The following is a 13,948-nucleotide window of genomic DNA, read 5'->3' on the forward strand; positions in this document are numbered from 1 at the left end:
ATGATTTTCCAACAATATGAGCAAGAGAGAAAGAGAGGACATAAAACTCTCATGTTTGGGAGCAGAGGTCTGATGAAGAGCAAAAGAAATTATTCTGCAACGGAACTCGAGGCATTAGCCACAGTTTGGGGCTTTCAAAAATTTAGGTATTTCCTTTTTGGTAGGAAAACAAAAGTTTATACCAATCATAAAGTGCTTGAATTCCTGCTGACCGCCGAACTCACTTATGGAAGACTGTCACACTGGATTACTGCACTACAAGAGTATGAAGTCGCAACTGTGCATATGCCAGGGTCCACTAACATCATTGCCAATGCACTGTTGCGTTCACCCATAGGCATAACAGAGTAGAAACAGAAGAACTAGAACACAAACATTTTTCGTTGTTCTACCTCTGAAAGGTGGTGTTCGAAAACTTCATCACTGGCACAATGCAAAATATAAGGACAGAGCAGGACAAAGATCCCAACTTACTAGAGATGAAGAGAAAATCGAGGGATTGTGCCCAGGCAAATATACATCAACATTACCTCCTTAGAAAGGGAATTCTCTTTTACAGAACAAACATGGAGAAGTTATTATGGGTGGTGTGTGTGCCAGAAGAAGTTATTAATAAACTCATTTGGTACATACACATAAGCTGTGCACACTTTGGTGCTCGTAATTGTCTTTTGAAACTGAGGTGGATACGTTATTTCAAAAACGTGGAAAGGAGGATAAGAAAAGTATTGGCCATCTGCAAAAGGTGCCAAAAGGCAAAGACAACAACTGTAGCATTGCAAGCCCCATTGTATCCTATAGTACCGAGAAATTGTGTCATTCGTGGACACAGATTTAATGGGTCCTTTGCCGACAATGCCAAGGGGATATAAGTACATTCTAGAGGTGTTAGCACTCACATCTAAGTTTGTGACGCTGACACTACTTCTGAGAGCCATGGATCTCATTGTAAGCAAAGCATTCTGCAAAGACTTTCTAACTCAGGTCAGACTGGTCAGTGTGGTTCTCTCAGATAATGGACCCCAATATAAATCACAGATTTGGAAGAGAAGGAAGAGAAAATTAAGGAGACATAAGATCAAACCTGTCTTCATCTCTAGATTTAGGCCCAGTTCGAATCCTTCGGCGAGTACGATGAAGGACCTAGGGAACCTTTGCCATCTGTACTGTGGCAAAATGCATGTGATGTGGGATGTCTTCCTGCAAGAGTTTGAGGATGTCATCAATGAACTTCCTCATAGCACCACTTTGATAGTGCCAATCCCCATACTGAAGAATGCACTGGCTCCAGATAGAATATGGGAACTAGTCGATTTCCCGCCAAGGAAATGACAACAGCATAGAGCCCTTGTAGCAGAGGCACTCATAACATTCATGTGGCAGGAGACAAGTGCAAGATGCATGCAGATACCAAAGCAAATGAGCAAGAAATTGTTATTGGCCAATGAGTGTGGGTAAAATCCCACCATTTGTCCAATAACCAAAAGAGGCTTTGCTACAAATTCTTTGCTGCCTATGACAGACCTGTACAGATTAGGCAATTAGCATACATGAGTGCAGTGGAACTGGAGTCCTTCAAAATGGAGAAGTCACTTGGCTTACATCACGTAAGCCATATCGAAAACTTTGTGGATTAAAAACAAGGGGCGGTAAACCAATAAATGGAGAATGGAATGTTCATTGTATAAATTATTTATAAAGTTAGGGATTAAGTATATGTAGTAGTCTGGTATAAAATTATTAAAATTAAGTTGTGGTACAAAGAACAATAGTTAAATTGATAACCAGCAAGTACAAACCGATTTAGTGATTCCATATTATCTGTGCCTGGAAAAGGCAGAACAATCCCATTGAGTTTATTTAAGGAAAGTTCTCTCTCTTTAAATATGTTCATACTGATATGGGTGCATGATAAAAAGGTTACCTGTACAAATGGGATGACAGTTTTCGGAATGACAAACTGTAAAGAAATATTTAATATGTGTGAATACAGGATGTCAGCAGTGAGTAGTAATAATAATAATGGCGTGCGACGAGGGCCTCCCATCGGGTAGATCGCTCGCCTGGTGCAAGGCTTTCGATTTGACGTCACTTCGGCAACTTGCGCATCGATGGGGATAAAATGATGATGATTAGGACAACACAACAACCAGTCCCTGAGCGGAGAAAATCTCCGACCCAGCCGTGAATCGAACCCGGGCCCTTAGGATTGACAGTCTGTTGTGCTGACCACTCAGCTACCGGGGGTGGACAGCAGTGAGTGATTTGATAGGTGTTATTTACAGAGACAAATGTGTATGTCTCCTGTGTTACTTAAAAGTATTGATGTTAATACAATTTGGTGGCCTGCTCGGGGTAAAGTACATAAGAGCACATCATGGAAATATAGAGTGAAACTCTTAATTGTGTTTATTGGCCTGATCTGCACGATGGAATATGAACGCACTAAAATCTGGAAAGTTTGTGGGAACTTGATGACAGAATGTTAAGTATAGTTACTTGATCGTGTGATTGCCGTCCTCTGGGCCCGGGTTCGATTCCCGGCTGGGTCGGAGATTTTCTCCGCTCCGGGACTGGGTGTTGTGTTGTGTTCATCATCATTTCATCCCCATCCGGCGTGCAGGTCGCCCAATGTGGCGCCGAATGTACTCAGACCTGCGATATGGCGGCCGGACCTGCCCCGCGAGGGGCCTCCCGGCCAATGACGCCAAACGCTCATTTCCATTTCATTTCCATTACTTGATCATGTAAGATCAAATACAGATAGTTAACACGACAACTATAGGTGCAAGAAGATCAGAAAATTGTCACTTAAGAGAATGTACTAATAATAAGATCTCATTGTGGTAGCTGTGATACTGAGCAGTGATTGCAATATCATGCAAAAGATTCATCTGTCTGCAGGTACCAAACAAAGACACAGTTAAGGGTGATCACAACAAGAAGAGCTGGATCACCAACTGGAAAAATATGATTAATCGTTATCTATGCACTGTGGTGCATTCTGTTCCTATGTTCACAGGGAAACCCACACATCTTTCACAACCAGATAACCAAGGCAAGGAAGAATGCTTCTGAGATCATAGAAACAAAAAAGGGGTTTAAGTAGAATAAGAGTAGAGTAGACATGCTGGCCAGCACATTTTGTTTTCTTTGTGTTTGTTGTTCGTTTAATTTTAACAAGTAGCATAGACAGGTATTTACCATATTTCATGGGCCTTGGTGTTGGAGTACACTGTATGTCCTAATGAAAACATTTCTCCCACATAACACAAATCCAGAGGAAAGGAGGGCTACATAAAGTACATGTATTTATAAAATTAAAACTAAAGCGATAATGTAAATAAGAACATCTGCCTTAAAAGTCACTGTCATACATCCTCAAAAGACAATCAATTTAATGTACAATGTTTATGTATATGTTAAAATCCGGGACTGATGACCTCAGAAGTTAAGTCCCATAGTACTCAGAGCCATTTGTTAAAATCCATACACAGGTAACAGTGACTTGGTCTGTGGTGCACGTGCAGGTATTCAGATGACCAGCACTAGTATGATGAGCTGTTCTAGGTAACACTGGATAAAAGGAGCCAGCTGCTGGGGTGGCCAAACCGCTGGTGTGGACACAGACAATAAAACTGCTCCTGGTGAGCACATCATGAACAGAAGGTGACGGGACAGCAGACACATGCTGTCGAATTCCCATGTATCAATTGGGCCCGCACAGGTTGCTAATGGTCTACAGAGTGGTGGCATGTCCAACAAGGCTTCGACTGCAGATGACATGGCAGATAACTGATAGGATCACAGTCACCGTAGGCAGGTCTTACACAGATAAGGTTTGTGTACTGCAAAAGAAACCATTATGTAGCACCACCAAAGCTTAGAGAGTGACTTTTACATGAACCCAATAGTTTTGTGTCATCTGACACCATCCAACAGGAACTGAGGCAACTACAAAAGCTTGCGTTTCGAAGCAGAACCTAAACCAATCCTAAAAGTCAAATTAACTTACAATGACCTATGATCCTTACCTAATTACAATAGTCTACAAGAGACATAAGATCATGAAGCAAGAAGATTAGGAACACTAAAATTAATGTCTGAAGCTGAAATACACGAAGAGTGAAACAGGGACAGCTACACATACTCTTAGTCAACGTAGAAGTATAGGTGTCCTAATATCCATTGCCTCACCGCATAAAACCTGTGTACCTTCCTATCAAACAATCAGCTGTCTCGGTGAAGAACACAAGATGAGACTGCCCATCAACGCAACACTTTACTTTGCTGCACACCTTGTGAACGGACATACCATAAAACCAACGTCACTGTACCTTGGCAATCAGTGCCAATCAACGAGAAAGCTGAGTGGCCATGGATCTTATTGCAAATGCACTAGAGTTAATTCACACCAGGGATGCACTTCAGTTGATACCACATACCACCACACACAGATTACAGTGTCCTCCTGTAAATAAACTATCATCAAAATTGTCAGTGAAGTGTCTGTTAGTGAATAGTATTAGGATCATACAAACAGTAGTGCCACACCTGATAGACTTTTATCACCACCCACAGACAAAATTCATCGATGCTTTTCTGAAACATTTTTTGTAAACTGTACCAATTTAAAATGTATCATACTAATCTTGTTTCTACATATTTCTTGTAAGTGAACACACTGAATATTTGTGCTTTGCCCTTTGTTACTCCAACATTGAAAGGTCGATCCAAAAACAAACATTTGTAATTTTCTTTTAAATGCAGATTGTCGAAGTAAACAATATGATTACAACCATGCCTCTATTGAATTTACAGAATGTACACTAAAAATAAACACTGGACTTACATGGACCATTTATAAATTATGTAAAGCTAACTAACTCATTCACCAGAGAAAACACTTCCAGATACAATTACACCAGAAAATTGTTATAAGTAATGAATATTAATATCTTGAAATGATAAAATGACAGAGTCCTGTTTGTTGAAATGATAAAGACGAGACTGTTTTCTTCTAATATAAGAAATTTTAATTTTGGATGACCATTTGTATCAAATATATTTTTTAAATATGTTGTATTACTATAGATTCAGTTAAGGAAGGATGAGAGATGTCATGAAAGCAGTTTAAATTAAATAGAGGGACCACTGTTTGTCATAATTAACTAGATAAATTATATAGTTTGTTTACATTTTTCTTTGGCTGACATGCTTTATTTTGCGCCTGAACATTGTAATAGTCATGCTACAGACCAAAAATAATTCAGACTATAGGGCACCAATGAACAAAGAAGTAAATAATTACCATGTCAATAAAAAAAAATTAAAATTGGTAACATCCTGGGAGTGAATGTTTGGTGAATGGATAAAGGCATATTGGTGTTTATCTGTCCATCTGCTCTCAATAGATTTGATAAACTGATAAGGGCATAATAATAAAAATTAAAAAAGAATTTACTGCATGAGACAACACTATAAGAGTCATCTCATACTAGTAAAAAATTGCTGGGAGTGGGAAGATATTGTAAGGTGGCATTATTTTACAACTTACAAACCGTGTTTACATCCAATACAACATAAGTAAGCCCATTCAGTGATAGAAAAGACAGATTTGTTCTTGTTCATTAAAAACATGTATGTGACAGACATAATCTAGTACACTTAATTTATTGTATGATGTCTGCATGCTGGGTGCCTGGGGAACAGGCAGAGCTGCGAAACTCATGGTAGAGTGGAAGGACACAGGAAGCTCACACATTCCTTCGGACAATAGGATGGCACAGCCGCTTCCGTTGCTAATCCCGGGATCCACTTGTGAGCTGGACCACCTGCGAAATGGGAACACATGGCTTGAGAAAACAGCCTTGTCAGCCAAAAACACATAGCAGCACGTATTCGTGTACTTTCCCACAGACATAGAAAGAACTTCCAGAAACTTCGATCTGGATTCTAAACTGTGATTGGTTGGCATTCAGAAATGAGCACCTTTCCGGAAAGATGATTCACCACCCAAATTTAAGGGGAGAAAAGAATTTGAGCAGCAAAATGAATAGAGAAGTATGAAAGGGGAGTTGTTGTGGACTCGTGGAGCAGGAGAGTTGTCTTGGAGGTCCAAGGCAGTCAACTGACATCTTCTGCTGTAATTTTGGTGAAGTGCAATTTTGCTATTATCTCGTTGAGGCGAGAAGCTCTGCTGTTATAGCTTGTCATCATTATGGTGATCTTGCTTATGCACTGGTATGTAGGAAAGTGAATGGTGAATCATGTGTTCCACTCTGTTCTGTACTGAGGTTTCACACTGTTCATTGAGATAGTAGTTCCTTCTTGCTATTTAGTACAATGGGGGATGTCAGTTACTCCATGCCTAATCACAGATTATGAGTACATTAGGGCAAAGCCAGACAGTTTAAGGGCCAGTATTCATACAGATAGAACCTGAGATTTGTAATCATTATTTAGTTTCTTTAAATTGTTTTTATGATGAATAAATGTGTTAAAATCACGACATTTATCTTTTAGTAGATAGTATTTTCCTGTACCGAATATTCTTGTCCCTTGTGTACATTTTATAACTTATTTGTTAAAAGGGGCACTGGATTTTGTCGGCTTTTCCTGACATTCTATCATATCCACAGGATAAGATTAGGAAACGGGTAGGTTATCACATGACAATTTACATAATTAATGAGAATAACATACTCCTACTGGGGGATGTATTAGCATCAGGGCGACTTCAGTAGAGTTAAAATATCCCTTGCGCAAATTATCAGTTTTATGTACTCATGACAAGTCTCTGCCACCAATAGCCAGTAGAAGATGTGGAGGTTGTTAGAACTTTATTTGCAGAACAGTTTTGGAAAATTTGCTTCTGTTCTCAGTGCTATATGATTTGCCAGTGAGAACCCACACAACACACAATAGAGCCACCACTAAAAGATCTCACAACCTGCTTCATGTTGGAGTTGAAAGTGTTTTGCAAATAAAATTTGGGAACAAAGTACCTGTTTGGTGTATTCTTTTCCTCTACAGGATGAATGTCATCACTGCAGATCCAAACAAGGAACACAGCACATACAGTTACATCACCAGAAATATTATTTTATTGATTGGAAAGTAATTACACTGTAATGATAATGTTAGCAGTTTAATAAATTCGGTAATAACATTCTGTGATATAGTGTCACCTTATTAGAAGTAATAAACATATATTGTACCCTTATTTGTATGGTGTGCATCTTTTTTTTACTTTCATTTGTTTAAAAATTCATTTTATGTGTACTGAGTTCCACCTGTTTATGCAAACCACAAAATCTTTTTATGTTTCTTGCCTAAACGTATTTTGACACATTAGCTGACTTGTATCATACAGTAGTTAGAGCTGTGCTGATATATGGCTCAGAGACCTGGACTATGACACAAAATCATGAGGAGTTGTTGCTGAGATGGGGAAGGAAGATACATAAGATACATAGGAAAATCTATGGACCAGTGAATGTTAGGGTTTTTTTGGAGAATTAGAAATAATAAGGAGACCAGTGAGTTGTACAACATACCAGGTATCATGACAGAAATAAAGAGTTCGTTGGTTGGGACATGTAGAAAGAATGGTGGAGAACAGCACAGTCAAGAAAGTTTTCAAAGAAAAACCCAGTGGACATCATATAAGGGGCAGACCAAGGACCAGATAGCTAGACAACATGGAGGAGGACTTGAGAAGGATGGGAGTTAGAAAATGGAGAGCCAAGGCAGCCAGCAGAGAAGACTGGGTGGAGATTGTCCGGGAGGCCAAGGCCCTACAAGAGCTGTGGCGCCAAGGAGTAAGCAAGTAAGTGCTCTCATCAGTGGAGACCTATTTTACTGAAATTTGAAAATACAACATCAAACAAAGGAAACTCCCGGTAGGATATTGAAAATGTAGGAAAAAACAGATTGTTACTTACTGTAAGGTAGACACATCAAGTTGCAGACAGACCTAATCAAAAGACACTCACATATGGCTTTCGGCCTTCATCAGTAAAAGAAGACACACACACATACACACACACACACACACACACACACACACACACACACACACACACACACACACACCATTCACAGACTCACACAAGCAAGCATACCTCATGTATGTACAACTGCCAACTCTAGTATGCATTCTTACCTGAAATGCTGGAGTTGGCGTTTGTGTGCATGAGGTGTACTTGCTTTTGTGTGTGTGTGTGTGTGTGTGTGTGTGTGTGTGTGTGTGTGTGTGTGTGTGTGTGTGTCTTTTACTGATGAAGCTATGATCAAAAGCGACATGTGATTGTCTCTTAATTGTGCCTGTCTGCAACTTGATGTGTCTTCTTTCCAGTAAGTAACAATCTGTCTTTTTCCTACAATGTTGAAAATGCAACATGTTACAAGAAAATATCATGACTGAGAATCAAGCCTAATCTATACCTTAATTTCTACTTGATCCAACTTCATAGGCCCTTCTTAAAAGGTGGCGTAGACTGTCACTGCAATCTCATGTCAATGAGATAGTTGTGAGTTATCTTAAATCACTTACCCTCTTCACTGTAGTTTGTTGGACATAAATGTTTTATGATAATATTTGATGAGTATTTGCTATTTTTATTGTTATCCTCATACACAAGTGCCTCTATGGAGATGGAGGCATAAAAATGCTAAACATGTTTTTTCAGTAAGAGCACCCACAAGTTTAACCACTGAATTCAGAAAGCAAATGTTTATGCTTGTACTGTGTGTATGGCCAGTCAATGCTCTACTGCTTCCCTGCTTGGTCTGCTGTGTCGTTTAAACTTCTTCTATATGTGTTATCTCCAGGGCACTCTCACTTCCTCTCTCTCTTATATCTGTGTGTGTGTGTGTGTGTGTGTGTGTGTGTGTGAGAGAGAGAGAGAGAGAGAGAGAGAGAGAGAGAGAGAGAGAGAGAGAGAGAGAGAGCGAAGGGCAGATGAGAAGTCTACACTGTTGAGGGTACCAGGGACATGTCACATTGACTTATTCTCTGATGAATAGCTGGTGCTAAAGGGCTTCCTGGGACATCATGGCTTCATTGGTGCAGACGCCTTCAATGTCACTGACTTGCATACACAAAATGTTGTAGGGGTTGTGATTTGGTTGATGAACACCTTGCTTTTTTTATAGTTTTGTGTTCCCTCGTTGGCAGGTATTGGAAACTGGTATGGAGTTAGTTGACTTTTGTTTGAAATGAACAGTGACCCAGCTCTTTAAAAAATTGTAATTTGTAAATATTCAAAGTCACTGGTGTAACTACTCGCACAAAGTGTCAGGCCAATTTTATGATATTTCTCAGTTTAAGATGAGTGTGATGATGTTGATGACAAACATTAAAAAAAGTAAAACAGTGTCTAAGTACAATGCACATTTAAGCCTTCACCAGTTCTCATATTAACTCTAAACTTAAATTCCACTGTCCTCTGAGACTGAGCCACCCTTACTAAAACTGGTCATATAATGGGACCCTGCAAAGGAACAGTCTCAGAGTTCAACTGCATCTGCAATGGATAAAATTCACTGGTCACATTATACTTTTGGGATTCTCTCTATACTTTGTTTTGATGCATTAAAATCAATTCAGAAGCTTTTTAATTACCTGCATATCTGTGAACAGGTTGGGGTTAGACCAAGGTAGAGCACTGAATGATAGAATGGGACTTATAAAATTATAAAGTAATAAATTTACTGTGAAATGAAAACAAAACAATAAGCAGAATAAGGGCAATCTATTTCAGAGTGCTTATTTTTGCTCATCTGTCAGATGAGATTGTGCTGTTGAGTAACATTCAGAGCTGTGTTATTTCATTCCATGTTTTGCAACATTTTTACATCCTCCTTGGTAAGTTATCCACAAGGTGAGTGGGTGAGGAAGGTTCCTGCAGTGGTGAAATGGAAGTTTCAAATGGTTCTAAGTGTGTTTAATTGGATTCTTGTCAACAGATATTGTAGGTCACTCCATTCAACTGAGTTCTGGTGGGTGGAGGAAGGTGTTCATGAGGTGGAAATCTCGTACTTTTGCGTTGTATAGTAAATCATATTCTGAGTTACAAAATTTCTGTTCACCAGAGTTGCTATTGTCTGCACACTATCAAACTTTTCCACACAGTGCTTATTGCTCTCTTTGCTGGCAGTCTTTTGCTCATTATCTATTACCTCACAAAGGAATGAAATACTGGGAATTGGGTATCGAATCTTGGCAGGAGCTATATATTTATATAAATATGGGTATGGAGTCTGCCATCTTCATTATTCAAATATTATATCGAGAATTGTTGAATATAGTTGAACAAAACTTGTTATCAAATCATAGCAGGAGCTATACATGTATGTAAATATGGGCATGGAGACTGCCATCTTTATTATTTGAATATTGTATTGAGAATTGTTGAATATAGTGGAACATACCAGTATCTGTCTACATCTGCTACTGTTTTACCGTGTCTGCATAATTATTCATAGCTTGGACGATTACCAGTATTTTTCCTTTTAAGATTAAATTTTGTGGGATGGTTCACAATGGTGGTTAATGGTGTGGCTATACAGAGTGCCTGCAGTTCATTAGCTAGAATTAATTCTACTATTTTGAAATTTTGCCAATGGGAACCATTACCTGCACAAACAAGAAAACATTGCAGTACACACCACTACTTATCAGCCACACTATATAATTCCAATATTATAATTGTAAATAATGTTCATTTAATTTCAAGTCAGTATTTTTTATTGTGACAAACTATTATTAATATTCTATATTGGTGGCCATGACATGTGATTTAAGGAATTAGTTAACAGATACCAGTAATTATTATAAAAGTTATTGTCTTCAGTATTCTCAAGTGAAAGGTATTACAGTTCTAGTATGTTTCTATGTTTCATGGCCTGTAAAATGAGTGGAGGACCAGGAAAGTTATAAGCCAGGAGTGGACTGATGAATGAAGGCCACACTGCTTAATTACATGGAAGTAATGTATATCTTTGCTTGTTCCCTTTCCCACTTTGCTTACACCAAGAGTATTTAAGTAATTCAGAATTGGAAATTTACATTCTTTATTACCATACATATCTCTGAGTCCAAGGCGAGATTTCTCCCCCAAAATTTCATATGCAGAAGTAGAATGTAGTATGACATTTGCATCATGTGATCTGGAGATTTTCTTCCCTTTACCAGTTAGAACCTTGAGCCTCCATTACACTGTACCTCTTCCCTCTGCCACACTTACCAACTTAATCTTAACAATAAATGTGTCAACAGCATAACGTAGTTCTTGTATGGCAGTATTACGAAATGTGGTGAGAATAGCTATGGGTTCTCCATTGTCTCCAACAGTGGCCAGCTGTTTTTTTATGGAAAATTTTGAGGAACTCGCAGTAAATTTGGTTCCCAATCATCATTATGTTTATGACATATTTATGCTCTGGACACATGGTGTAGAAGCTCTTGAGCACTTCCGGAAACTTACAAACAGCATTCAGCCAAACATCCAGCTCACTGTCGAGACAGAGAAAGAGATATGTAAGGCTGCCACTTTTAGATGTTCTGGAACAATGAAAGTCAGATGAACATCTCGACCACTTGGTGTAATGCAAGCTAATGCACACCAATTTATATCTTAGCATCTAGAGTTTTTACCATTCAGTCCAGAAGAGATCACTTTTAAATACCCTGGTACATAGAACAAAAACCATTTTTGACAAGGACCACTTTGATTCTGACATTAACACCTGCAGTGTGTGTTCTAAAGAAATGGGTATGGGTCACATTGTATCAAGTCAGCATGCTCCAAGAAAAGGAAATGTGAAAATGTTGTACATTCTCCAGATGAGCCACTGACTGCATTTCTTCCCTTCTGTGTCACTACATCCAGAGAAATAGGCAGAGTCCTGGGAAGACGAGAAATCAGATCTATTTTCTGACCTCCTAAGAAGATAAAGCAGATGCTACACCCTTTTAAGGACAGTCTCAGCTTCAGCATTCCTGGGATTTACAAAATCCCACGTAAATGCAGATGCAGTTACATCAATCATTCCACCCATATTTATGGTCTGGACACATTGTGTAGAAGCTCTTGAGCACTTCCAGAAACTTACGAACAGCATTCAGCCAAACAGAACATAAATGGCATATTAAAAATCGAGAGAACTGGAAAAATCTGCAGTTGCTGAGCACAGCCTCACAAACAAACATAAAATACTGTTTGACAAAACAAAAGTTTTGTCCTAGGCTTCCATGTACTGTGACTTCATACTGTGACTTCATAAAATACTGTTTGACAAAACAAAAGTTTTGTCCTAGGCTTCCATGTACTGTGACTTCATAATTAAAGTGGCTGTAGAAATAAGGATGTGTAATAAGACCTTCAACCGTGAGTGCAGATATAATCCTAGCAGTGCAAGAAGCAATATCCCAATGCAGAGAGGAGCCAGAGATATTCATCACAATGTTTATACTGCAATGGGAAAGGTGGCGCCACCAGTGCAACCATTGACACCATCTGCAACAGCATGATGTAACCATCTTTGGACTATATATGGCCGCCACAGCAGCTGTTTTAGAAGACAGTTGCTCCTGGTGAAGACAATGGTGGGAATTGTTGAAAGCTTCAGGTTTTACCCTTAATTGATCTGGCGAAGAAGTCTGAGTATATTTCATATGAGAATGGCAATGATATATGTTATGTGTCTATGACCTTTCAAAGTAGTTGGATTTGAGTCCATGAATTTCAAGGGCAGAGATGTAAAAGAACAAGAGGATAAGATACTAGAGGAAGAGACAAGAAGATGTGGTTTGGCCTGTGTATGAAGTACACTATTCATTAAGATCAAAAAGATGAGGGATGTTTGTCAACAATCTTTTTTCTTGATCCCATATGCGTAGGATTGTGGTGAATAAGTTATATTATTTCAAAGATTTTTTCTGTTATTTTTGTGAATTGGAAGAATCTAGTGGCAGCAGCCTTCTGAGAAGAAAGGAAAGGTGATATTTGTCCCCATCCTCAGGTTGTGATATGTTGAGGGCAAGAGTGAAAATCATAGCAGTATTGCATTTTGTCACCTGAAGAATACTTGCCCAGTTAACAGACAGCACAAAGTGAGCTACTGCCTGAGTTAAGCTTAGTTATGGGACCCAATAGACAACACCTCCTCTTCTATTACCATATAACATCAGCAGAAGTGAAAATTGATTGCACATGACTGTATATTCTAGTTCAATTCCCAGTAACACGAAGATATGCACAGGTTAAGTTTTATGCCATTCACATATACCCAGAGAAGTGGGGAGTTCTTAGGAATTTAAATGGGTGGGAACCCTCAGGATATTATTAATATTGGAAGATGATAACAGGTATGCAATAATGACAGAGGAGTTACAATGTTATCTGACCATGGTAACACAAACCAGCCAGAGCACATGTGTGGTATAATTGTTCTTAGGCAGACAGAAGAGTCTAGATTGCTCAAGGGATGTCATGAAACTCAGACTGCATACCCAGCAAGCAGCTTTTCATTGGATTACTCCACTTATGTTGATGTGGTAGTAGCGACAACTTGTTACAAGCTGGGAAACTAACAGATGCCAAAAGATTGAACTCCGGAGAAGTGGATTATTAATCAACGGGGCTACATGCAACGTAACTGGGCCAACCTTACATCTACCTTCCATGATCATGAGAAACACACAAGTTAACATCTCACAACCCCAGTTATATTGGGCAGATGTATATTTTGAATTATTGCCAGCACTGAATATAACATTTCTAAATCAAACTTTAGAACCTGGCCTAGACCATTCCCTAGATCAATTCATTACTGCACAGGAAAGACACACTTCAGCTGAGCAGGTAATGAAGCACCTGGAGCAGTTCAGACAAGGACAGCAACAGATGACAGCGATTTTGAGTGCCGCAATAGCAAGTGC

Source organism: Schistocerca piceifrons, chromosome 4 (assembly GCF_021461385.2).
Source record: "Schistocerca piceifrons isolate TAMUIC-IGC-003096 chromosome 4, iqSchPice1.1, whole genome shotgun sequence".
NCBI lineage: Eukaryota > Metazoa > Arthropoda > Insecta > Orthoptera > Acrididae > Schistocerca > Schistocerca piceifrons.